Genomic DNA, 26,932 nt, shown 5'->3' on the forward strand with positions numbered 1-26,932 from the left:
AAGTATGACTGATATCCCCATTTTAGTAACTCCCCTGTATTTAAAAAGCAGAACAAATCTATCTACCCAGGGCCTTATTCAGAAGCCTTAGTGTTCCACTAGACAACCTGCTTACGTTTCTGTATTATACAAACACTAATAATAAGGCCCGTTGTGGAAATAAATACAATGAGCTCTAGAAAGAGGCTCTGGGAGAGTGCCCCAGGCTTGGGCACTCAGTGTCAATTTGCTGTGGCTACCTCAGCAGGGTACAATGACACAGAGTCCAGTATTTTCTCCAGGGGAACTGATTTCTGCCATCTGGAGAGCAGTTCTAATTCTGAGTGATCTCCAGCCCTCACCTGGAGATTGACAGGAGGGTTTGGAGGGTGGAGTCTATGGCATTGTACCTCTCTGAGGTCCCACGCCTCCTGAAACCTCACCCTCTCCGGGCTCTATCCCTGAAATCTCCAGGAATTTCCCACCTGGAGTTGGCAACCCTATCCCCCCAGCCAATCATCAACCTACCTTTATTTCCCTCTCAGTCTTCAGCTTTCCATTTCCCCACACACACACACTTGCAGCCTCTACCATGCTCTGAAGCCCTGACTGGTACGTCACATTGGCTGTCATGGGACGGGCGTCTCAACAGGGTATAAGGACACAGAGTCCAACATTTTCTCCAGGGGAACTGAGCTCTGCTATCTGGAGAGCAGTTGTAATTCTGAGTTATCTCCAGCCATCACCTGGAGATTGGCAACAGTTATCTCTGTTATCTGGTATCACCTGGTATCCGAACTGAACTCCAGACAACAGATCTCTTCCCCCCCCACCCGGAGAAAACAACTGCTTTCGAGGGTGGCCTCTCTGGCATTCTATTCAGCTGAGGCCTCTCCTTGGTGGGTTTTTTTTCCATTCTGGAAAGTGTTGCCTCAGCAAACCTGGCTTAGAGGCTAAAGATGGTGGGTTTTGTCCCCTGAGGGAATCAATCGTAGTCTGATGAGAAAAGCAAAGACAGTACCTGTGTTCACTGGAGCGAAGTAACTGTCTTCTGAGGAAAGTTTTGGCAGGCACCGCTTCTGTGGGCAGAACTCGGGCAACGCAGCCAGTGGATAGGGACAGCTTCTGAGTGACACATCATGGAGCCAACTGATTTAGGAGCGTGTGGAATGTTCAGAAAGGGCGGGACTCAGGCAATGCATCCAGTGGATAGGGACAGCTTCTGAGTGACACATCATGGAGCCAACTGATTTAGGAGTGTGTGGAATGTTCAGAAACTGCCACCCCACTTCACAATTATATATGAGAGATTCTTTTTCCCCACTTCCTCTGTCTCCTTGTATTTGGCCATTCTCTTGCTTTCCCCTCCATTCACATACCTTTCTGCTGTTTCAAAGAGTCAAAACCAGGGGCAGCCATGTACTGTGCCCTGTTAAGCCTCAGAAATAGTGCCAGGTGAGAAAGGCAGAGGACTCTCCATGCTGGTTTTCAATAGAGAACTCTAGAAAACGTCTGGATTTTGCAGATAGTTCTTTGATATTATTTGTGAATTTTGCAACAAATTGTGACTGGGTGCTTTCCCAATGGTGATGTCAGGAAAAATAAGCTGTCAGCACAAGGAAGTGCAGTGAAACCTGATATCAAGTGCAAAATTGCAGCTCCCAGTAATGAAATCACAGATCAATTACTTTCCAAATGAATGTATTCTGATAGTTTTGTCTAAAATGTTTTAATCTAATTTTAGAATTTGTATCACATGTCACTGTTTTTCAGTAAGGACAGATCATTTTCAGGGAAGAAACCAAATTTCTGCCTCTTATCAGGAGGGCCTTTACAATCAGTAGTGGGTTTACTTTGAAAGGACGGGATCTCTTCAACTCTCCACCTCTGCTTTTTATGTACTTCATATGTAATAAAACCAGGCCAGTGCTAAAGCTCCAGGAATACCCAATTAACTAGGAAATCAATAAACAAGTAGGACAAATAAGTATTTTATAAATTCTGAAACATGTCTTGTTTTTTACCAGTCCAGCTAGTTTTACTCCAGAATGCTGAAATTTTTGCCTGTAAGTGTAAAGCTGCTCAGATCCCAATTACATGCAATTAAATGCACCATCAATTGCAGAATGTTGAACATAAGTAATCCACATCTTGCATGGAGTCACTTAACGCACAACACACATCATTGTCATTTTGCATACACGCATTAGGAAGGCACAGTCAGGAAAGTGAGTTTTCTGGGCACGGCAAAGGTAGTTTCATAATGAGTGCAGAGAAACTATTTTGTGCATCCCTACTAAGAAAGTGTAATGTGGAACAGTCTATAGAACTGATTTCAAACTTTCAGAAAAAAGCAAATGGGAAAGAGCAGGTAGAGAAAGAGGTACTTTTCTCCCTTTCTCACAATACAAGAACTCGTGGGCACTCCATGAAATTGCTGAGCGGTCGGGTTAGAACGGATAAAAGGAAGTACTTCTTCACCCAAAGAGTGATTCACACATGGAATTCACTGCCATAGGAGGTGGTGGCGGCTACAAGCATGGAAGGCTTCAAAAGGGAATTAGATAGGCATATGGAGCAGAGGTCCATCAGCGGCTATTAGCCACAAGGTATAGATAGAGGCTCTGGGGCAAGGGATGCTCTGTCTTCTTGGTGCTTGGGGGGGGCCAACAGTGGGGGGGCTTCTAATGTCCTGGCCCCACTGGTGGCACCTGGTATTTTTGGCCACTGTGTTGGACTAGATGGGCCTTTGGCCTGATCCAACATTGGCGTCTCTTATGTTCTTATGTTCTTAACCCTCCTGGGTCTGCACCCCGTCAGACTTTAGATGAAGGATTGCATGACTGGATGATTGGTTTGCCTAAATGTATCCAGACATCTTCTTTACTACTTCAAATGCAGGTAAGGAGAGGTTTGAATGCTTTCCCACATTGGTAGTTTCCTACACATGGGAAAGGACGTAGATCCTACTTCTTCCATATTACTAGATTTCAGTATGCTTAATATACACTACTACTTATACAAAATGAAAGCTGGTAATGTTTGTCAAAAACAGCACTGAGTCATGCAAATGTCAGATGTAGTAAAAGAACATTCTCATACCTATTTTAAGAAAGTATACAAGAACATATATCTCTATACTTTCATTTAGAGCTCATATAAATGTGGGCTGCCCCAGGGAACAGATTGTTACATGCAAAGGTACACAGAGTGAGAGGTGATGTCTCCATAGAAATAAGGGCATGCAGCAAGCATAGGAGCTTCAGACCCATAAGGAACTGCTAGTTTGGTTCAATAGTCTAGAAAGAATCTCTTTGAGGAAATACTTCACACACCCAAGATTCATGAGCCCTGACTGTTTATAGCAGTGGTGGCGAACCTATGGCACGGGTGCCAGAGGTGGCACTCGGAACCCTCTCTGCGGGCACGCGTGCCATCGCCCCAGCCAGGCCCAGACCATCATTAAAGTGTTGAATTCTCTGCCAAATAATTTTAAGTAAATGAAAGCATTTGGGATTGCTTTCCTTACTTTTTTTGGATCATCTTAAGTTAATGTATGAGTTGTTTTTTCTAAAGTAAAACCTCAGTATTCAGGTTAAATTGCCGTGTTGGCACTTTGTGATAAATAAGTGGGTTTTGGGTTACAGTTTGGGCACTCGGTCTCTAAAAGTTTCACCATCACTGGTTTATAGGATGTTAGAAAGTGAAGCTTGCATTCTACATGGTATAGATAGATTGATATTCAAGGCTCTCCTTTGTGTCTCTCCCACAAACCAAAGTTTGAGGAGGAAATGGAACTCCCATACCCCAGTGTTTCATCCCACATGCTCTTTAGCCTAGTCTGGCCTCTGTTAGGAGGTAAATCACAGACCCTATGTTTTTGACAATTAGGTCCTATTTTCAAACAAAGCATATCATGGCTAAATGTGTGCTAAATTTCAGATTCATGAGCTGAGTTGAAATCACTCAACCACTGGAGATGCTGAGTCCTCAACTTTAATCATTGTGGAGGAAATATGCATCATTGAGCTAAATATATATCAGATCTCAGCACTCTACTTCATTAGGGAGTACATAACAATTTTGAGATCCCCCATTACTAGGGATGCCATGAATTTTGTGATGAATGTGTTCCAGCTGCTGAACATACTATCTTTGGCTTCCCTGAACATAGGTGAGCCTATTACCCATCTGTTCAGCTCCAGACAAACAGCTTGAACAGCTGCTGAACAGAAACTGCCTCCCAAACTGCCCGTTGTCCCCACCTTGCAGAGCTTTAGTGAAAGGTTGGGAGGGGGAGATCAATATCTGAATCTCAGCTGAGTATTCTGTTCTCCACCCCACCACCCAAGCCTTTTCTCTCTATTCCAGCAAGGCTGGGACAAGCTTGGAGTAAGGAGAACAAGGAGGGCTGCCAACTCTGGCATGGGAAATACCTGAAGACTTTGGGGGGGGTGAAGTCTGAGGAGGGTGGGGTTTGGGGAGGGATTTCAGTGGGGTATAATGCTATACAGTCCACCTTCCAAAGTGGCCACATTCTCCAAGTGAACTGATCTCTATTGCCTGGAGATCAGTTGTAATCCCAGGAGATCTCCAGCTACCACCTGGAAGTTGGCAACCCTAAGAACAAGAGCAATCAGCTTCTTTTGCCCTCTGCTCCAGAGCTGTCCTGTGAAGAGTGTCCCCCCCCACACACATGAAAAAGCCAAAACATGAGTCCCATGGTAGCAAGGGGATTGTTTTACACTGGCACAATAAATCTCCCAGGGTGGGGGCAGGGAGAAGGAAGGCAGACAGATACTTAGACAATATAACTTTTTTGACCTAAACCAAGATCCAGAATACATAGAGAGGGAGCAAGACAGTAGCACAAGACAATGAGACTGGTGACCATACAGCATGAGTTTACATGTGGCAGTTCAATCAAAACCATCCACTTTGAACAATCCTAGTATTCAGTTGTATTGCTTTAAGCTAAATACCTTATTAGAGTTACTTTTAGTCCAACGTGTGTTCCTTCCACTTGGCTAGTCCAGACCAACCCAAAGAGAAGAGCTTCGGGAATGAAAATGGAAGGAGTCTGTTTTCAGGTTAGGATGCTATGGGAAGGATTGGCTGGCAGTGAGGGAGAAGCAAATAGGCAGGAAGAAATGGAGGGGGAAATGCCAGGAAGGGAAGGAGGAAAGAAGGAGAAAAATCATACTCCACCTGTTTTGACAAAGAGCATTCAGTGATTTCATGCTCATGGTGCTGGAAGAAGCCGTTATTGACAGCCCAATGGGATAAGGAACTCTGTAGATTCATAGAAGCCTTGATTAATGTGTCTAGGACAGTCAAGTTACTCCCTACCAGGAACTCTTAAGAACATAAGAACATAAGAGACGCCAATGTTGGATCAGGCCAAAGGCCCATCCAGTCCAACACTCTGTGTCACACAGTGGCCAGAAATACCAGTGCCATCAGGAGGTTCAGCAGTGGGGCCAGGACATTAGAAGCCCTCCCACTGTTGACCCCCCCAAGCACCAAGAAGACAGAGCATCACTTGCCCCAGAGCCCCTAGCTATACCTTGTGGCTAATAGCCACTGATGGACCTCTGCTCCATATGCTTATCTAATTCCCTTTTGAAGCCATCCATGCTTGTAGCACCCACCACTTCCTGTGGCAGTGAATTCCAAGTGTTAATCACTCTTTGGGTGAAGAAGGACGTCCTGTATTCCAAATGAGGTCTCACCATTGATTTATATAGGGGCATTATTATATTGGCTGATCTGTTTTCAATACCCTTCCTAATAATCCCCAGCATAGCATTGGCCTTCTTTATTGCAGTCACACACTGTCTCGACATTTTCAGTGAGTTATCCACTACAACTCCAAGATCTCTCTCTTGCTCAGTCTCTGCCAGTTCAGACCCCATCAATGTGTATTTATATTTAGGATTTTTGGCTCCAATGTGCATCACCTTGCACTTGGCCACATTGAACCCCATTTGCCATGTTGACGCCCACTCGCCCATCCTTGACAGATCCCCTTGGAGTGCCTCACAATCCTCACTGGTTTTCACCACCCTGAACAACTTTGTATCATCCGCAAATTTAGCCACTTCACTGCTTACTCCCATCTCCAAATCATTAATGAACAAGTTAAAAAGCAGTGGACCAAGTACTGATCCCTGCGGTACCCCACTGCTTACCACCCTCCACTGAGAAAATTGCCCACCTACACTCACTCTCTGTTTTCTATGAACTAGCCAGTTTTTGATCCATAAAAGGACTTGTCCTTCTATCCCATGATTTTTGAGCTTACTTAGGAGCCTTTGATGAGGAACTTTATCAAAAGCTTTCTGGAAGTCAAGGTAAATAATATCTATTGGATCCCCCTTGTCCACATGTTTGTTCACCCCCTCAAAGAACACTAACAGGTTAGTGAGACAAGATCTTCCCTTACAGAAACCGTGCTGAGTCTGCCTCAATAGGTTTTGTTCATCTATGTGCCTACTAATTCTTTCCTTAATAATGGTTTCCACCAATTTACCCGGTATCGACGTCAGACTGACTGGCCTGTAATTTCCCGGATCTCCTCTGGAACCCTTTTTAAAGATGGGAGTGACATTAGCTACCTTCCAATCCTCAGGAATGGAGGCAGATTTTAAGGAAAGATTACATATCTTTGTCAGGAGATCTACAAGTTCACATTTGAGTTCTTTCAGAACTCTCGGATGTATGCCATCTGGGCCTGGTGATTTTTCAGTTTTTAAGTTGTCTATCAGTTTTAGGACCTCCTCTCTCGTCACCTCAATCTGACTCAGGTCTTTCAACACCCCTCCTGAAATCAGTGGTTCTGGAGTGGGCAAGCACTTCTCATCTTCCACAGTGAAGACGGAGGCAAAAAATGCATTTAGCTTCTCAGCCATTTCCCTATCATCCTTCAATACTCCTTTTACCCCTTGGTCGTCCAAGGGCCCCACTGCCTCCCTGGCTGGTTTCCTGTTTCTAATGTATTTGAAGAAAGTTTTATTGTTGGTTTTTACGTTTTTTGCTATATGCTCCTCATATTCCCTTTTTGCCTGCCTGACCTCAGACTTGCATTTTATTTGCCATAGCCTGTGTTCCGTTTTATCAGCCTCACTGTGACTAGCTTTCCACTGCTTAAAGGAATTCTTTTTACTTTTTACAGCCTCCATTACTCTGTTTGTTAACCATGCAGGCTTTTTCCTATACCTGTTTGTGCCTTTCCTAACCTGCGGAATATATATTTTTTGAGCTTCTAGGATCGTAGTTTTAAATAGATCCCAAGCTTCCCCAATTGTTTTGACCCTTTCTACTTTTCCTTTCAGTTTCCTCCCCACGTGTCCCCTCATATCAGAGAAATTACCCCTTTTAAAGTTAAAAATGGTTGTGTGAGTCTTTTTGGCCAATTCTCTATTTGTACAAATGATGAACTCAACAACATTATGATCACTGTTTCCAAGCGGTGCAATCACTTTTACATCTCTCACCAGGTCTTGAGTGTTACTTAGGACCAAATCAAGGATCGCCTCTCCCCTGGTAGGTTCCGTGACCATCTGCTCCATAGCACAGTCATTTAGAGTGTCTAGAAACTCAATCTCTTTTTCCCGGCTAGAACACATATTGACCCAATCAATGTGTGGGTAGTTAAAATCACCTATTATTACACAGTGTTTTTGTCTAGTTGCTATCTTTAAGGCATTCATCATTTTATAATCCTCCTCTATCTTTTGATCTGGTGGGCGATAACAAACTCCCAGTGTTAAGTTTCCTTTTGGCCCCCCTATTTCAACCCATAGAACTTCCAGAAGCGAATCCAATTCACTTAGCCTCTCAATCTTTCTAGACTTTATACCCTCTCTGACATACAGAGCTACCCCACCTCCAACCCTTCCCCCCCTATCCTTCCGATATAATATATAACCGGGAATCACTGTGTCCCACTGATTTTCCTCATCCCACCAAGTTTCAGAAATACCCACAATGTCTATTTTTCCCTCCGACACCAAGCACTCCAACTCCCCGATTTTACCTCGGACACTTCTAGCATTTGTATAGAAACAGCTGTAATTTCCCTTACAAGTTAAGCCTGCATCCTTCCTCTTGCTATCTCGAGTCGTTGTCCGGCAGTCCATGTCACCAGCCATGGCCTCTGTGGACAATTTCAATCCACCTCCCTGTAGAAAAGCAACCGGTACCCCCTCACCTCTCTCAGATGAGCCAACCCGAACCAGAGACTTTTCATCTCCTGTCGGCTTTCCCCCAATATTCAGTTTAAAAGCTGCTCTGCCACCTTTTTGATTTTAAGTGCCAGCAGCCTGGTTCCTTCTCGGGACAAGTGGAGACCGTCTCGCCTGTACAGCTCCCTCTTGTTCCAAAAAGTATCCCAGTGCCTAACAAACCTGAACCCTTCCCCCCTACACCATCGTCTCATCCACGCATTGAGACTCCTGATCTCTGCCTGTCTCTCCGGCCCTGCGCGTGGAACAGGTAACACTTCTGAGAAGGCTACCTTGGAGGTCCTGGACCTAAGTTTCCTGCCCAGCAGCCTAAATTTCTCCTCCAGGACCTCACGACTGCATTTCCCCACATCGTTGGTGCCGACATGCACCACGACCACTGGCTCCTCCCCAGCACTATCTACCAGCCTATCTAAAACACGCGTAATGTCCGCTACCTTCGCACCAGGCAGGCAAGTCACCATACGGTCAGTACGCGGGTTCGCCACCCAGCTGTCTACCTGCCTAAGGATCGAATCACCCACTACCAAGAGCCCCCCTCCCACCCTGCTCAGGGATGGTTCCTTGGTGCAAAAGGAGAGCCGCTCACCAGCTGGGGAAGAGGTCCCTTCTGAGGGCACATTCCCCTTATCCTCAGCATGGTGCCCTGTTTCCCCTAGACCCTCATGCTCCCTGACAGCAGCGGGGCTGCCAGATCCAGAGTGGGACGTAGCTAACAAGTCCCCGAGAGTCTTTTCTGTGTGCCTAGCTGACTGTCTCTGCTTCTCCAGGTCAGCCACCTTGGCCTCAAGGGAGCACACACGTTCCCTGAGAACCAGGAGCTCCTTGCACCGAGGACACACCCAAGACTTCTGCCCAGTGGGCAGATAGTCATACATGTGACACTCCGTGCAAAACACTGGATAGCCCCCAACCCCCTGCTGGCATTCTGGCTTCATAATTCTTTTAAAATAAATAAATATAATCCCCCTTTTAAACCCTTGGTATTTATGTGGTTTTTGTTATCAAAGTCAAATTATTTTACGGGAAAGACAAAGAGCCTAGGGCCTTGTCTTTCTGGCTCGTGCCTCTGGCAAGGTGCTTCCTTAAATAGAGGCCTCCCCCAGCAGAGGTCAGGCAGCAGCTATGCAAATTCAAATTCACCCAGGCACTCAATCACAGGCAAAACAATGCCCCTTCCACTTCCTCTCAATTACAGGCAATCCCAGTCAAACAATGCCCGTTCCTCTCCCACACTCAATCAGCCAGGACTCTGCAAGAACTCTAAGTGCTTCCACACACTGCTAAACACAGTTTTCCCACAAAATATCCTTAGCTGAATCCTCTCAGCTGAAAGCAAGTAAAAGAAACCCACTCACCTCTCTCACAGCTCTCTCCTGCTCCTGCTCAGAGCTCAGCTGGTCTTCTTATCAATTTTTGTTTGATGAAAAGACCCTTTTTTAAATGTGGAAATGGATGCATTTCCCTGGTTACTTGGCCCCTTAAGGCCAAGAGACTTGGGGTTGCCCTCCCTGCGCTCATGATCTTAAAGTAAGCCAAAGGCTGTTAGTACACACTTCACAGGTCTCAATGAGAGATCGCAGGCCATGCAACCCTACCAGCTCAGGTTGCAGAGCAAAAGAGCAGATCAGTCTTGTTCTCTGCACCCAAGAATTTTCAGGTGGGGGGAAATAGCAGATTATTGCCCCCACCTCCCAGTCTGCCATCTTGGACTGTAAAGAAGAGAAGCAGATTGTTCCTATTCTCTGCCACCCATTCTGTCTGTTTTGGGTGGAGATGATTTTTTTTTCTCTCCACCCCAAACTGACAAAATGTGCTGACAGCCTGGGCTACAGGAGTAGGGATAGGGGAATCTGGCCCTGTTCTCAGCCCTAGCTCTCAGTTGGGGAGGGGAGTACTTCTCTGCCATCTCCAAACTGCCCACTTGGGCTGCAGAGGATAGGAGTAAATTGCCTGTTTTCTTCAGCTCAAGCTGTCAGTTTCAGGTGGAAGGGGGAGGGGAATCTTTCTTTCCCCCACCAGAGTCCTATGGCTTTAGTTGCAGTCCAGGTTGACAATCTGGGGCATGGAGAAGAGAAGGGTAATCACCTGGGCTTCTGATAACTCCCTCCGCCTCCAAAAAATTACTTCATCTCAGTAAGACTGGGATGCAACAAACTTTCTAGGCTGGGTGATCAGAAGAAACCCTACTTGCATTTTATCAGCTGAGAGACAGCTCCTGAAGCCCCCTCTCCTAAGTACTTTGCTGGATACACAGCTATATGGATGTGTTAATGGCAATATATCCCATTCAGGCTTATTGTACAGAGGTTGCTTCTTTGATTCCCCCCCTCCTTTGAATTAAGATAATGTTGCCATGTACAATAGTTCCCTTAGTACTTCCGATAAATACTCCACTGACATCTCTTTCACATGAATCCTTTTGCTAGATATCAAATGCAGATAGTGTATTTAAAACACACAAACCAAATTTTATATGAAGTCAGATACCCTTGTCAGATATGGCTAGAAATCTATGATGATCAACATGGTGAATTATGCTCTTCAAAGGAATATCAGCTATTTCAGGGCAAGAACCCCTGTGTTGACTTCATGGATGCAGAGATTACCAAGAAGGCACAGTTTCAAGACACCAGAGTCCAAACGAGGAGAACATTTTGTAGTTAAAAAATTGGTTAGATTCTCTCATCAAAATGTACGAATACAAGCTAGATATCAAATGCAGATAGTGTATTTAAAACACACAAACCAAATTTTATATGAAGTCAGATACCCTTGTCAGATATGGCTAGAAATCTATGATGATCAACATGGTGAATTATGCTCTTCAAAGGAATATCAGCTATTTCAGGGCAAGAACCCCTGTGTTGACTTCATGGATGCAGAGATTACCAAGAAGGCACAGTTTCAAGACACCAGAGTCCAAACGAGGAGAACATTTTGTAGTTAAAAAATTGGTTAGATTCTCTCATCAAAATGTACGAATACAAGCATGGATGTCATGAGCATTTTTGCATCTAAAGGGAAAGATGTTTCCCATCTTATTGTTATGTTTCTTGCTTTCATTGTGGGTTTGATATAGCAAGGTAATGGGATTCTCTAACCTCATGCAAACTTCAGAGGACGGTGGAAAACCGGAAGGCCTGGCGTGATCTGGTCCATGGGGTCGCGAAGAGTCGGACTCAACTGTGCGACTGAACAACAACAACAACAACCTGATGTCTGCTGAATATTAAGGACTACAATTCAGCAGGCCATCAATGGAAAACATATAAGGCTTCTTGTCCAGTTTCATGCTTGACATATGCCATGTACTCAATTACCTTGAGTGAATTAGGTTTCTTTATGCAGAGGGGTCTCTCTGAATGCCCCCTGAGCTTTTGTTTATGCATGAAAAACATTGGCTTCCTGCAGTTTCTGGATGGTACCCAGACCCAAAGACATCCAGATCTGCCTTGAGACATGTTGTCATCCCAAATAGCTGCATGCCAGGATCCTTTATAATAGAAGATGCAATTCTTGAATTATATTCTACTTCATTGATATCCCTAAAATTCTGGTCTGCCCACACATCATGGCATGAGCAGCTGGGTTGGGCTTGTTTTCACAATTTTAGCCAAGGGGCAAACTGTAGCTTGATTTCAGTGGGGGACTTCAGGACCTCTCTAGATGGTTTTTTCCCCAGATCTTTTCTTTCCTTCCACTTGGTTCAAAATAGCATCCTCCTGGACTCACTGATTTCCCTTGAAGTTTCTAATCCTCTTTTAAATTATTATTTTTCTACTCTATGATTATCAGTTATTAGATCAATAATTATTCAGGTGTGCTTTTCTGCTGCGCCACAAACTGCTGCCTAATGAACTACTGAATATGGGTTTTCATGTTTTGAATTTAAAGTTACTTTCAGATATATGAGTGCTTTTAGCTAAATCTACCATTTTTCAATGATTGTTTTCAATATAACAGCTGTCCCACACACTAGATCTTTGAGACTTTCCATATTTTTCACAGCTATCAAATCAGCATACTCTACAATTTTCAGCTTTTTATTCAAATGTCTGAGTCAAACAATAATTTCACTAATCAGCCTTATCTGCAGTTCTATCAGAGGCTTTTGTTCTTCATCAGCAAAAAGTCCAACTAATGGAGGAAATTCTTGTTATTTAAAACCCGAAGTAGCCGTTGTCTTGCAGATCTGTCATGAGTAATGGAACAAAGTGGAGAAACTCAGGTTTCGGAGCGGGAAGCGGTTGGCGGCAGGTTCAGTAAGTCTTGCCAGGAGGTTTCAAAGAGGAGATGTTCCCTTCTTGTACCTTGTTAAGGTCAGAGTTGTGAGACCACATCCAACAACCCCTATTTAAAAAATCTCTCTTTAGTCTAATCTCCACAAGTGCTTTGTCTGAATGAAAAAGATGCTGAATTTTAGTGTTTGGCATATGTGGCCTAGGAGCTGCGGTGGCTCAAGTGGTTAAGACGCTGAACTGCAGGCTGTAGAATGTCGGTAGTTCAGCAATTTGAGACCCGAGTGTGCCGCATGATGGAGTGAGCTCCCGTCTCTAGTTCCAGCTCCTGCCAACCTAGCAGTTCGAAAGCAAGAAATTGCAAGTAGATAAATAGGCACCACATCAGTGGGAAGGTAACAGCGTTTTGTGCGCCTTGGTGTTTAGTCATACCGGCCACATGACCACAGAAATGTCTTTGGACAGCGCTGGCTCTTTGGCTTTGAAACGGAGATGAGCACTGCAACCCTAGAGTCAGATTCGACTGGCTTTCGAGCAAGGGAACCTTTACCTTTATATGTGGCCTGGAGAATGGGGTGGAAACCCAAACAAAACAACTCTTTTTAAAAAGGTATCCTCAGAGGGCACTGAGACTACATGGGATGGTGTCCTCATGTTTTAAAGTGATTTTTAAAAATGCCATGAGGGTTCAGTCTTCATTGGCCCTGCAGCATGGCAGGCTAAGGCACTCTTGTTTTCTCATAATGCCTTTTCAAGTACTGAATTGGCTGCACTGCTCCCTTTTGGTTCAGAGTCTTTCCAAATAGGGTGGCCAACACCAGGTTGGGCAGTTCCTGAAGGTGTGGCTTAGGGAGAGGAAGGGTGTCAGTGGAGAATAATGCTGTAGAGTGCATTCTCCAAGGCAGCCATTTTCTCTGGGGTAACTGATCTCTGTAGTCTGGAAATCGGCTGCAATTCCAGGAGATCTGCAGGCCCCACTAAGAGACCCTACCAACTTGGAAACTCTGTATTCAAGAGGTAAATGGCTAGTGATTGAAGAAAGATGTAACTCTGCTTAGGTTTGCACTGTGAAATACTTTCAATATTTAAGCAAATGTGCCCTGACGTGGATACAGGGTTGCCAGACCCCCTGGTTCTGCAGGGGTTTCCTGATTTTGGGGGGGCTCCTTTCCACCAGCAGCCAGCTGGCTGGCAGGGAAAGCCCCACCCCCCAAAAGGGACCACCCGGCCTCTCCCACCTCTTCCCAGCAGCATTAAAGAGACCCTTTAAACGCTGCTGGGGAGAGGCAGGGCCACGCGGCTATGCTCCAAGCCCCGAATTCCGGGCTTGGAGCACAGCAGGCTTGCACAGCCTCCCCCCTCTTCCCAGCAGCATTTAAAGCCCTTTAAACACTGCTGGGGAGAGGCGGGGACATCATTGTGGTAAGAAATTTTAGAAATATAGAAGGTTTGGGTTTAAAAATGAACCAAATAGTTTATAAAATCCATATATCTGTCTCTGCCTTTGCTAGCAAACAGGCTTGGCTTTTTTTCACTGAACCAGAGATGTAACACATTCCATTCCCAGGAAATCTCCACAGGTGTGAGACTTACAATACCCAGCAATAAACTGCACCTGGCAGACCATTTGAGCAGTAACAGAACCTAATACAAAATGCAAAATCCTGAAATACAGGATTTCACATACCCCACTTCCACCTCAGAGATAACTTCAGAGTTATCTCTCTGATAACTTCAAAGGACAGTTTATCCCCAATGGTGGGAACACCAGGAAAACAATAACACTATACTGATCCGGTAAATAAAAGTGTAAACTTTTGTTGTGTGAGACCAAGGAAGCAATTTCCTGCAAGACAATTTCAACTTCTAAATGTAATTTACAACTGTAATTGAGGGACCTCTTTGATCATTTGGTATAAATACTGGTAAAATCCAACAGATCTTCGCTGGCTCTTGAAAGACCAGGAGAGGTTTTACTCTCCTGGGACGTTGAGGGTCAGCCCGAGAGGCCTTTCGTTTTCTGCATGCTTTGGGGGGGGGGGGAACTTTGCTTGCATATCTGTTATTTTCTGTGTATTCACTATCTGCATTTAGGAAATAGGAGTGTACTGTGTTGGCAGATGGCAGAGCGTCTTGCCAGCCACCTTGCCAGGCAAATCTTTGAATGTTTTTCTTTTAATAAAGATAAGCTTTATTTTAAGAAGAGACCTTTGAGTGTCTCAGCCAGCGCTTAGCGGTTTCCAAGCTTACACCTCTGCCTTTGGTAAGGAGGCAACACTCAGGGGACACACGAACCAGAGGGGGAGTGTGGGTGGCATGGGTAGACGGGACGTCCCCACCTCCTCCAGTAACACCCCCCAAAGTCCCCCACTGGGGACTTTCAGGCCCCTGGCAACCCTACTTGGGTGAGCCCAGGCAAGCCCAATCTCATCATATCTCAGAAGCTAAGCAGGGCCGACCCTGGCAAAGTACAGGGAATACTGGGATTGGGATGCAGAGGCAGGTTATTAAGCCACCTCTCTGAAACATCCAAGCCCCACTAGGGGTGACCAGAAGTTAGTATGACTTCCAGGCTTGCAAACACACACACACACACATCCTCACAAAAATATTTAACCAAATGTTGGTGCAATACAATGTAGCATCCTTTCAAGTTAGAGTAACTCAATTGTAGCATCTCCAGTTTGTCTCTCTAGGCCTGACACAATTGAAAAGGCTGACATTTGCTTTTAATTAATATTTTATGCAGCCCCATAATGAGTGCATTCAGTTTTCAAAGAAACAGAATCTATTGTATAAAACATTTTACTGGAAATGCTGACTCTCCTCGCTCAGTCAGGACTTTTGCATTTGCATTAGTTGTGTTGAAACAGAAACAGCTTTCCTTTGCAGTTGCTCAGCCTTGGCACAATCAGTATTTTGGCATATGTTCACTCTCCTTATAAAACATTAAGCTTTCACTTGATTTTAAAAGTTCAATAATCAGAATAAAAAGAGGAAAAGCCATTAACGTGAGTTATTTGACTTTCCTAGCTAATTTCCCTTTAATACTATTTACATTGTTTTATGAACAGAACTAAAACCTACTTGTTTTAGATTCCATTATTTCCTTGGGTTATATTCACACCAGTTCCTTTCTATGAAATCTGTCACTGGAAATAGTGTGAGGGGTTTGTGCAGCCTGCTTTTTGTTCTGTCTCTGATCACTGATGAAGCTGAAACAAATATAGGGGGAAGAATTTCAAGTGTGTCAAGATAGCTAGGCTTTCTTGTGGGTTAACAGGAGACTTGAGCACACATGAGCCAACTTAAGATTTAAAAGAAAGTATTTATTTAAAACAATGGTCAAAAGAGAGAAATACAAAATCCAGCAACAAAACACTTCAGAGAGTACAACAAAATAATAAACACTAACTCAAACTACCTGTGTTCTATAGTGCAGTTTTCAGGAAGCATAGGCCATAAGTCACAACGAGGAATGTGGCTTCACTTAGAGGTCTGCAAACACAAACTGCATAAAAGAGTTCCCAGAATCTCCTAGGCTAAATTCCCCCCCAGATAAGGTGTCAAACTATACTCTTTTTCCCTTTCAAATATCAGCTGCCCCCACTTTACAGTCAAAACAGTTTTTCCAAATAGAGTTAATTGGTAGGTCTGCCTGTCCTTAGAATCAGCACTTTAACAATAACAAACTTAAAACAGCTGCACTAGGAAGAAAGCTAGCATACTGTTGCATCACTTAACTCTTCATAGGCACTTTTGCTTCACATGCCCCCTGGAAAGCTGAGAGTCATGGATTAAGCCATGGTCGAAGCTATTACACTCTTCATAAGCAAAAGGAAATCCTAACATAACAATTGCACTACACATCATACTAATGTCATACATTCAGCTTGGCATCTTCATTCTCCTCCCCGTCGAGGTAGGCTATCAGCCAGGACATTCTGACTCCCAGGGATGTGGATCACCTGAAATTCAAGATCTTGCAAACTTAACACCCATCTTAGTATCCGGGCATTATTACCTTTCATCCTATGAATAAATGACAACGGATTATGATCGGTTTCTTCTGTAAACTTAATCCCATTCAGATATGGCTTCAATTTTGTGAGAGCCCACACCAAGGCACGTATCTTCTATAAAAATGAATTAATTAGACCGATAAATGATTGTACTTCCTTTTTAGTACGAGGTTGAGGCCACTCCTTAATGCTAGCAACTTTGGCTTCTTGAGGTTTCATACTTCTTGACCCCACTACATGTCCTAAATACACTACTTGATTACACACCATTTGACACTTAGCAGCCTTTATCGTAAGTCCAGCCTGCTGTATCCTTTGTAGGACCTGACGTATGTGCCCCAGATGTTCCCCCCATGAGCCACTATATATGGTAACATCGTCCTGATAGGCTGTTGCAAAAGGCAAACCTTGCAAGACTCAATCCATAAATCGTTGGAAGGTCTTGCTGGCCCCATCTAACCCAAAGGGAATTTTTACAAACTGATAATGGCCCAACAGAGATACAAACGCAGTCTTATCTGAAGCCTCCTTGCTTAACGGAACTTACCAATATCCGGAGGCCAAATCGAGGGTGCTGATAAAGGCAGCTCCAGTCAACTCCTCTATCAAGGTCTCTACTCTTGGGGTGGGGTAAGGATAGAGATGTGAAGGCCCAGAAAAAAAAAATGGAAAAATTCGGGGGGAAACCAGGTTTTTTTCCGTTTTTTTTTCCTGAAGCCTTTTTTGTTTTTTTGCGAAAAATTGGAAACATTGAAAAAAGAAAAGAAAAAAATTGATTATGGAATGTTTTATTTTAACACGATGAATAAAATATTTTAAGACAAGGTGTTCAAATATTTTCCAAATCATTTCTAAAATATATATATATTCTTGTAGCAGGAACTCAATTGCATATTAGGCCACACACCCCTAATGTAGCCAATCCTCCAAGAGCTTACAGAGCTCTTCTTACAGGAGCTACTGCAAGCTCTTGGAGGATTGGCTACATTAGGGGTGTGTCGCTTAATATGCAAATGAGTACCTGCTACAAAAAGAGCCCTGAATTGATCTAATTTCTGTATACTGAGGACAAGCAAGTTCTAGGTTACAAACTGAACTCTCCAATGCAAGAACAAGATGCATTTCTTCCTTTAGGAGGTGCTATTGTCAGAAGAAAATAAAAAGGTTTCAGTTTTGTTTTTGCATATGGGTGGGTATTCTGTTTGTAATAATTGTTTGGATACACTATATTTTTAATATGCTAGTTGTGATAATTCATGCCAAGTAAAAATGTCCATAGTCATATTTTATGTTCCTAAAGTAAGAGAATGACTTTCAATCTAGAAAAGACAAAAGAAATGCTAATGTAGCATTTTTTTCAATTTTTCCGAAAATTTCCATTTTTTTTCTGAAAAAAACTGGGGTTTTTTCTGAGCTTCAAAATTTCTGGAAATGTTACATCTCTAGGTAAGGATCTACAGTGGTCAATTTATTGAGTTTTCTGTAGTCCACACAGAAACGATATTCAAGTGGTGCATCTTCCCTTATTTTCTTTTTTGGCACCATGACTATTGGGGCTCCCCACTCTGAGTATGATTCTTTAATCACCCCCCACTTCAACATCTGTTGTATTTCGGCTACAACGACCTCCCGCATTGGGCCATTCAGGGGGTAGGGTCTGGACTTAATAGGCACCTGATCTCCTGTCTCTATATGATGCTCAATTAGATTAGTTTCATCAGGCTCATTAGCAAATAGGGGCTGAAAACACCTCAGTACTTCCCTCAACTCTGCTAGTTGTTGCTCTGACAGGGATGGATCTATAGGTACCTCCTCCAATACTTTGCTCCCCTCATCCCCACTTATCAACTCCGGCACATCCCAATCCTCCTCCAAAGCCTGTATTAAGTATGTATGACATGGCCGTTCTCGAAACAATTTTAAACGATTGATGTGGGCAACCTGGGTACCCTTACCTTCCACTTCGTGTATTACATAGTTGTCTCTCTCTAGCCTCTACACTACCAGGAAGGGACCAGCCCAAGCCGTCCCTAATTTGGTTACAGAATCTGGTTTTAATAGCAGCACCTTATCTCTTAAAGAGCCTTCAGATCATAATACGCCTTCTGCTTCAGTTGAATTTGTTCCAAAAACTCTCCAGCTGTGATCCTAGCCTGCACTAGAGTCTGCCTTAACTTTGCCAGATATTCAGAAGCATCTAACCCATTTTCCTTTGCATTACCACCCTCCCAATCAGCTCTCAACAACTGCAGGGGACCAGCAATCCTTCGTCCAAAAATTAACTCATTTGGACTATGCCATCCCAGACTAGCAGTGGGTGCATCTCTAATGGCAAACACCAAGAAAGGTAGGGCCTCATCCCAACCCCCTACATACTCAGCATCTGCACATACCTTTCTACTAATCCATTTGCACTCTGATGATGAGCTAACACGGGGGCATGGCTTCCCCCAGCCAATTCACAGACCTTCTGCACCAGCCTAGTGGTGAAGTTTGTCCCCATATCTGAAGTTATAACCTCAGGCCAGCCAAAGGTAGAACTAAACTCCATCAAGGCCTTTGCTGCATTGCGTGCAGTGATAGACCCCAATGCATAAGCTGTAAAGTATCTAGTGGCATGATCTAGTGTGGGGCAACGGCCCTAAAACATCTACTCAGACTGGCAGCAGCTCTTCAGGTTCTCGCAGAGGTCTTTCACATCTCCTGTTGCTAGATCCTTTAACTGGAGATGCTGGGGATTGAACCAGAAACCTTCTGCATGTCAAGCAGATATGTTACCACTGAGTAACGGCCCCTCCAAAGTATAAGAGCAACCAACGTGATTTTTTTTCTCAAGAAACGTACGCTTAGGGTAGGTAATAATCCCCAAGTTCCAGGTCAAGTGTTTACCTAACATATAGTTTAATAAAGTATGCTTGTTAAGTGAAAATATCTACTTAATAGGAATTCCTCCTCTTTATCACTGCAGCCCCCCAACTCTGCTTCACACTTAGACATGCCAAAGGTATAGTATTTTGGAATTGGCTCATAATACTACCTTGTAGCGGGCCCTCAAATAGTGTGGCATATTATTTTCAGCTTTCAGCACAGTGTATTCATCAATCTGTCCAAACTATTCAAAGCAGGGTAGATTTTTTAAATTAGTACAGCAAGTTAGCTTATGACTTTCAGGTCTCCTTCAGCCCATAGGTCTTTGATAATCTTCTTTGAAGACAGGCAAGCAGAATGGGAGGGACATTTTGTGTAAAAAGAAAATTATTGTCAAGGTTTTTGATCAATACCTTTAAAATGTTCAAAACTACTATGGTTGATAGGTCTTTGGCAACTGTCGCATACTGTGGAAAGTTGTTAAGTAGCAGCCATGTTTCTGGCAAGTGTGTGACATATTTATGAAACTTTTTGAGTCATCATATGAGTTACTGCAGCAATAATAACATCACCGAGTAGGCTTCTTTAAAACACATCTTGGCTTTTATGGTAGTATACAGATCTGTGATTATGAACAATAAACCGCTCTTAGATTATCTGAAACAGCTGAATGCTTACTTGTCTTTCAGCCATAATTATTTGTGCAATCTATTTAATTCTTAACAGTTTGCTACATGCAAGGCTTTCCAATGTAGGGAATCAAAAAACCCTATATAGCATGGGAATCAGAATACATTTATTGATTGATTGATTGATTGATTGATTGATTGATTTGGATTTGGATTTGTGAGGCCCCCCTTCCCTACAAGTAGGGCTCAGGGTGGTTTACAACAAAATAATATACAAATTCTCAAGTTAACATTTAAATTAAAACCAGCCAATGAACAACAATAGATAAAAGCAGCATACATATACATTACAAGATGGCAGAAAGAAATCCAGCTCCCCAGCCACTCTTGGGGGGAGGGGTTATGAGATATGAGAGTGCCAAAAAGTGCCCCATCACTGCCCTCAGCCAAAGGCCCGGCAGAAGATCTCTGCTTTGCATGCCCTGTGGAAAGGTTGTAGCTCCCGCAGGGCATGAATGTCTTCTGGCACAGAGTTCCACCAGAAACACCAGGCTGAAAAAGCCCTGGCCCTGGTTGAGGACAGCCAGACTTCTCTCAGGCTGGGGACCACCAGGAGGTTCTTATTCCCTGAGCGCAACACTCTTCCAGGGGCATACTGGGAGAGGTGGTCCCAGAGGTTAAGTAGGACCCTGACCGCTATGGGCCTTGAAGGTAAAAATCAGAACCTTGAACCTGATCTGGTGCTCCACTGGAAGCCAGTTCAGCCCCCACAGCACTGGCATCCAAGGTCACTCCCTGGCTCCTGACGGTTTGTGCCGGTGACAGAGGCACACCCTCAAGAGTCGGGAGCTGGCAACCCAATCGAGGCTCCCCCCCCCAGCCACAGAACTCCCATCTTACTTGGATTCATTTTCAGTTGACTCTGCTTTAACCATCTCACCAATCCCTCAACTAAATTCCCAGGAATGGTATCTGGCCGGTCACCCATCAACAGAAATAGCTGGGTGTCATCAGCATATTGATGACATCCCAGCCTGAAACTCTGCACTAAGTGGGCGAGGGGGCAAATATAGATATTAAACAACATCAGGGAGAGGAGTGCCACTTGAGGAACCCCTCATTCCAGTGGGTACCTTGGGAACACTATCCGTCCCAGCACCACCCTCTGTCCCCGACCATGGAGAAATGAGGTGAGCCATTGGAAGGCTACCCCACAAATTCCAGCATCAGCAAGGTGGTGGTTCAGCATATTGAGGTCAACTGTGTTGAATGCTGCTGTAAGATCAAGTAATATCAGCAATGCCAACCCACCTCGATCCAGCTGTCTGTGGAGATCATCCATGAGGGCAACCAATGCCGTCTCCATCCTGTGCCCGGGCCAGAAGCCAGATTGAAATGGATCCAACACCAATGCATCATCCAGAAATTTCTGGAGCTGTTCTGCCGCCACTCTCTCAATTACCTTACCCAGAAACAAAAGATTCGAGACTGGGCGGTAATTGGTCAGATCAGTAGGATCTTGGTTTGGTTCTTTCAAGAGTAGAACAACCACTGCCTCCTTCAGCCCCCCTGGGAAAATCCTAGAGCCCAGGGACAGATTGATAATGTCTTCAAGGGGGCCTTGTAACCTCTCACTGCTAGCCTTCACCAGCCTTGAGGGACATGGATCTAACAAGCAGGTGGTTGGCCTGACAGCACCCAGAATTCTGTTGATATTGGCTCGGGAAAGCTGGCTGAAGGTATCAAAGATCGAGTCCAGAGACGGCCAAGGGGCCTCCAGTTTGCATATTGTATCAACATTTGGCTGGAAGGTCGCAGTGGAGCAACAAGGCTTTATCTGCAAATCCCTATTATTTTGGGTCTTCTCAGAGAGAGAGAGACGTAAGGGACCTAATTATCCTAAACAATTGTGCCAGGTGAGAGCAGGCAAATGTGATGGAGGCTGCATAAAACTCTTCCTTTACAGACTTCACTGCCATCTCATAGGATTTCATAAGTGTCCTGTAAGATGCTCTTGTGGCTTCATCGGGAACTTGCCACCAAATTCGCTCCAGTTGTCTAAGCTCCCACTTCATTCCCCTGAGTTTGATAGTGTGCCAGGGGGATGTTTTTTGACGGAGGTGAAGATGTCAGGGGTGATTTTGTCGATGGTTTCAGAGAGACGGGCATTCCAGTCGTCTACCAGCTCATCTAAGGAATCACCAGAGGGCACTGGTTCCCGCAGAGCATTCTGGAATCTAACTAGATGTATTAGTCTCTGCGGTCAAGCAAAAATCCACTCACTGCCTAGACAGGGTGGTGGGAACACCCAGTCAGACCTTCAGGGTAAAATGATCTGGCCATGGCACCAACAATTTGGCCATCAGATCCATGTCAACCCCTGTCCCAAAGATCAGATCCAATGTGTGGCCTCCTTGGTGTATGGGCCCTGATACAATCTGGGTGAGCCCTAGTGCTGCCATGGATGACACCAAGTCCACTGTGCACTGCAAGGAGGTAATATCAGCATGGACACTGAAGTCCCTGAGTATAATAATCCTCAGGAACTCCAATGCCCAGCCAGCCACTGCCTTGAGCAAGCTTGGGAGGCTGTCTACCAGTGTGCTAGGCGGACAGTATACTAGGAAGACAGCCAAACTCACTGCAGAGTCCCACACGAGACCTACACAATCAATGCCAGCGATCTTCAGGGTGGAGTGTTCTCTGAAGGAAAAACTTTCATGGATGAGTATCACCACCCCACTCCCCCTGCCCCACTGTTCGAGACTGATGTAGGACTGAAAAACCTGGCTAGCTCAGAAGAATGAACACAATACTAGTCACAGCTTCTTCTTCTTCTTTTGCCATCAAGTCACATTTGACTTATGGCGAGCCCATAGGGCTTTCAAGGCAAGAGGCATTCAGAGGTGGTCTGCCATTCCCTGGCTCTGCATCATGACCTTGGACTTCCTTGGTGGGTCTCCCATCCAAACACTGACCAGGGCCAACCCTGCTTAGCTTCTGAGATCTGACAGGATCAGGCTATCCTGGGCCATCCAGGTCAGGTCAGTTCACAACTAGGAGTCTTTAAAAGCAGGTCTACCCATTACCTTATTCACACAGAAGTCTGTTTCCATCTTTCCATCCCATACAGTTTCCCGTGGGGGTTCCATGCTAGCAACACATGCTTCTATATTAGAACAGGAACACTATATACATTCAGAGGATCCATGCTAAATAAAAATAAAATATACTGGGAAAATGCTAAATCTAAAGCTGGATCTGTAGAGTTGCCTCATAGGAGCATATGCAAGTGACCTATTCACAGGAATGGTGTAACAGAAAGTGAAGAGTGTAGCTACTCACCAACAAGGGTATATCAAGAAGCCATTTGTCAGATCAGAATCTGCTTTATGTAGGAATAAAACCAAATTAATTTGCCTGGTTTGTTAATTGTGCTGTTTGTTTATTGACTCCCATGGGACTAACTAGCTTTCATCCAAAATGTCTGGGGTGAGGTGGACATGTGAATTTTTTTTTGGGGGGGTATTTTTCGTGTGTGCGTGTGCACCTGGAAGTCATGGCGACCTCTGGTGGGGTGTGGGTGTGTGTCATGTGAGTTTTTACATTCTTGTGGGGCTCTGAAGATAATAATCAATGAGACATTTATTTACAAAAGTAATGAACCTGAAGCTATCTAGAAATGAGACTTCCAAAGTTTTTAAAAAATGTTAAAGTACTAGGCTTGTTAAAAGACATTATGATGTTCTTTTGTAAAGGTGGTCATTAGCATGCATACTATTTTGACCAAAGGAATAAAAAATTGATGTATAAAATATTCTATACACTAAATCTATGGTCCCTGTAATGCTATTGATAACTTCAGATGTAATTGCCAGAGTTTTTGGTATTGATAGCTTCAGATGTAATTGCCAGAGTTTTTGGTATTGGGCTCCCTGAATCAGTATGCATTCTCTTGCAGAAAAGCTAGAAATTCCTTTTCAGAACTGACTGGTGCTGAACCCTAAACATACCAAACAACACTGCTTCATTGACTATAAATATACTTTCCAGGTCATCCTAACTTTTTGATAATGTATCATTGTTCTGTGTCATTTGGTTGTTTCATGGATTGTGTTCTTGGTTCTGAATTTCAGTGTTATCTCTTTCTAGAACTGACAAACCCACTAGAGGGCACTCTTGGGCATATCAACTCTACTGCTTATATTGAACCAATGCTCCATGAACAAAATTAGTACTCTGAAAAAGTAGTAGTATCCCAAATTACTAATCTATAGAGCTATCTAAACAACACAGACAAAGATATTCAGCATTAAGTATGCTTTTTCTCCACCCTGTTTTTTAAAGATCTACTATGGTGATCTCTAACAATAACAATAATAAAAATTTACAAATTCATTTTTCTAGCACTGCTGGGAAAATTTTGCATGTTCAATGCAATTTTTTTTTAACAAATGCTGTTTTCTCAGGATTCTTCTCCTGAGAAGTGAATTTTTATCCTTGAATAGTCCCTCTGAAAAAATATCAGCTGAAAGAGAATGATTTCTGCAAGGCTGTACAAATGAGGCTATGCTAAAACAGGATCTCTTATAGTGCAATTCTAAGAATACTTCCTTGGGGATAAGTCCAATTGAATAGATTTGAGTAGGATTCTGGGTAGACCTGTTTAAGATTGTACTATTAGGTGCCAACCTCCAGGTGGAGCCTGGAGTTCTCTGGCATTACAGCTGCTCTCCATACTCTAGAGATGAGTTCCTCTGGAGGAAAAGGCAGCATCAGAGGGTGGACTCTATGACATCACTTCCCAGATGAGATTCCATCCTCCCCAAGCACCACTCCAAAACCTGCCAGAATTTCCTAGTCCAAAGCTGACAACCTTACTTTAGGCTGGATCCTTAAAAACATTCTCCTAGAGGTAAGCCCCACTGCACAAAATGGAACTTACTTCCTAGTAGACCTACTCAGGATTGATCCCTTAGTTTTCAGTATAGCCTTTCCTGCTGGTCCACAGTAACTTTTTGCTCCAATCGGAAATCCTACATGGAAACTAACAGGGAGAAGTTATGCCTTTCTGAGCATGCCCCAAGATGCCTTTGCTTGACAAACTAGTCTCATATTGAAAACTGGGTAGGTTCTGCGTGAGTGTTGAATAATCCAAAAGACAGATGGACTAGTTTTTACAAATCTTCTATGAGACTACATGTTACTAGATTTAACGACTTCATTTCGTACAATGCTATTACTCTTGTGTTTCCTGGAAAGCTATTTGGGCTTTTTTTACTGGATGACCCAAGTATTTCTTCGTTTTTCTTAAATCTTGCAAAACAAATTGGCAGTAATCTCCATGGGACTGCTCTGCTCATTTCAGCGTACAGTTGTATCTGATGCTCCAAACTCTGCAGTTCTCCTTTCTAGGCTAGCTTGCTTTCACTTTGTTGCCTTGGCTTGACTAGAGGGAGCAGCAGGGGGCAAACAGCTGAAGAAATGCAGGATAATGTCTCAGATCTCAAGCCCAGCTAGCTTAATTAGTTCCACAAACATGTAGCTTGCCTTTTGTAATCTGTTCACCAGATAATTGTCTGTCTCTACTAAATATAGAATAATATTTAGTTGAGACACAAATGCACCTCACAGCCTAACACAAAGTAAAAGCAAATGGCATAAAAGGCTAGCAATAAAAGATCAAAATAGGCAGGTGGCAGAAGTCAACAACAAACAAATACCTGGCACCCCAAGGTCAAAAGTGCTGCCACAACAGAAAAGGCCCTGGCCTTCATGGCCACTAACTGGTCTCCAAAGCAGGGCCTCACATCAGCATACATACCAGTTGTTTATTCTAAACAACAAACAAAATGGCTGCAAGTAGTAAGTAAAATGTGCCTCCTCTTGGGAGTTGCATAGAGTAATATGCCACCTTAGAGACTAACACATTTATTTGTGACATGAACTTTCATGGCAAAGAACCCAGTTAACCATCAATCTGTTATTTTCACTGTCCCTATGAAAACTTACCACAACAAATCTGAGGCTTTTATATATCTCCACTTCTAAACAGGTATGCAAAGAATACCCTAAATAATCAAGATATTCTATACTACTTAGAAGGCTGAAATTTGGTACGTGTAACCCAAGTCCCCTTATTATTGGATAAGTCTGAAAATGAAGCACTCTTAAAGGACTGATTGCTGGATTCTGTTACCTTTTTACAGATTTGATTCGGCTTTGGGTAGGATTTCTAATAGCAGTCAGAAATTGTTACATACACTTAAACAACATAAAATGAATTTATGCATGTGAATGTATAGATACATCTAAATGAAACATCTTCTAAAAGCATCTCTCTTATATTATAATCCTGTTTTGGGGTGGAGAGATTCTATGCTCTCCCTCAGCCACTGGCCCGTCAGCCGCCACTCAAGGGTACTCACGTGACATTGGCCAGGTGCTGGGTCTGCTCCTCTTCCCCGCCCACTCCCCCTTCAGGCACTGTGCCGTCAGAATTACTGGCAAACTACTTTCTCTCTTGACAAAGACGCTTTTCGTGTGTGGGACTAACTCTTCCCTCAGTGGCTGTCAGTAGGTGTCACAAAATGGCAGTTACCTGTGTTTGTAAGATGGCTGTGGTTCTTTGTTTAAAATGTTCCCCCATAAGGTTTAATTGAGCTGTAGTTCCAAGGAGGGGCCTGCAGGGGTATCACTCACTGGGTGGAATGGGGCCTTATCTGCTGGCCTACAGCTCCCACCTGCCCCAAGGCCAAAAAGTGCGGGAAAACAGGGACTGTCTCAAGGCAGTCTTCGTCCCTAGGAGGCAGCAGAAATTCAGTCACTCCACAGTCAGCTGGACTGGGAAATGAATGGAAGTCTCCCTGCTCTCTTTGGCAAGAGAGAGAGGCTGAAGTACAGGTGAGCCCACAACCTCCAGAGGTAGCAACTATTATGTGTAGGGA

This window comes from Gekko japonicus, unplaced genomic scaffold, assembly GCF_001447785.1.
Source record: "Gekko japonicus isolate JY-2015 unplaced genomic scaffold, Gekko_japonicus_V1.1 scaffold968, whole genome shotgun sequence".
Lineage (NCBI taxonomy): Eukaryota > Metazoa > Chordata > Lepidosauria > Squamata > Gekkonidae > Gekko > Gekko japonicus.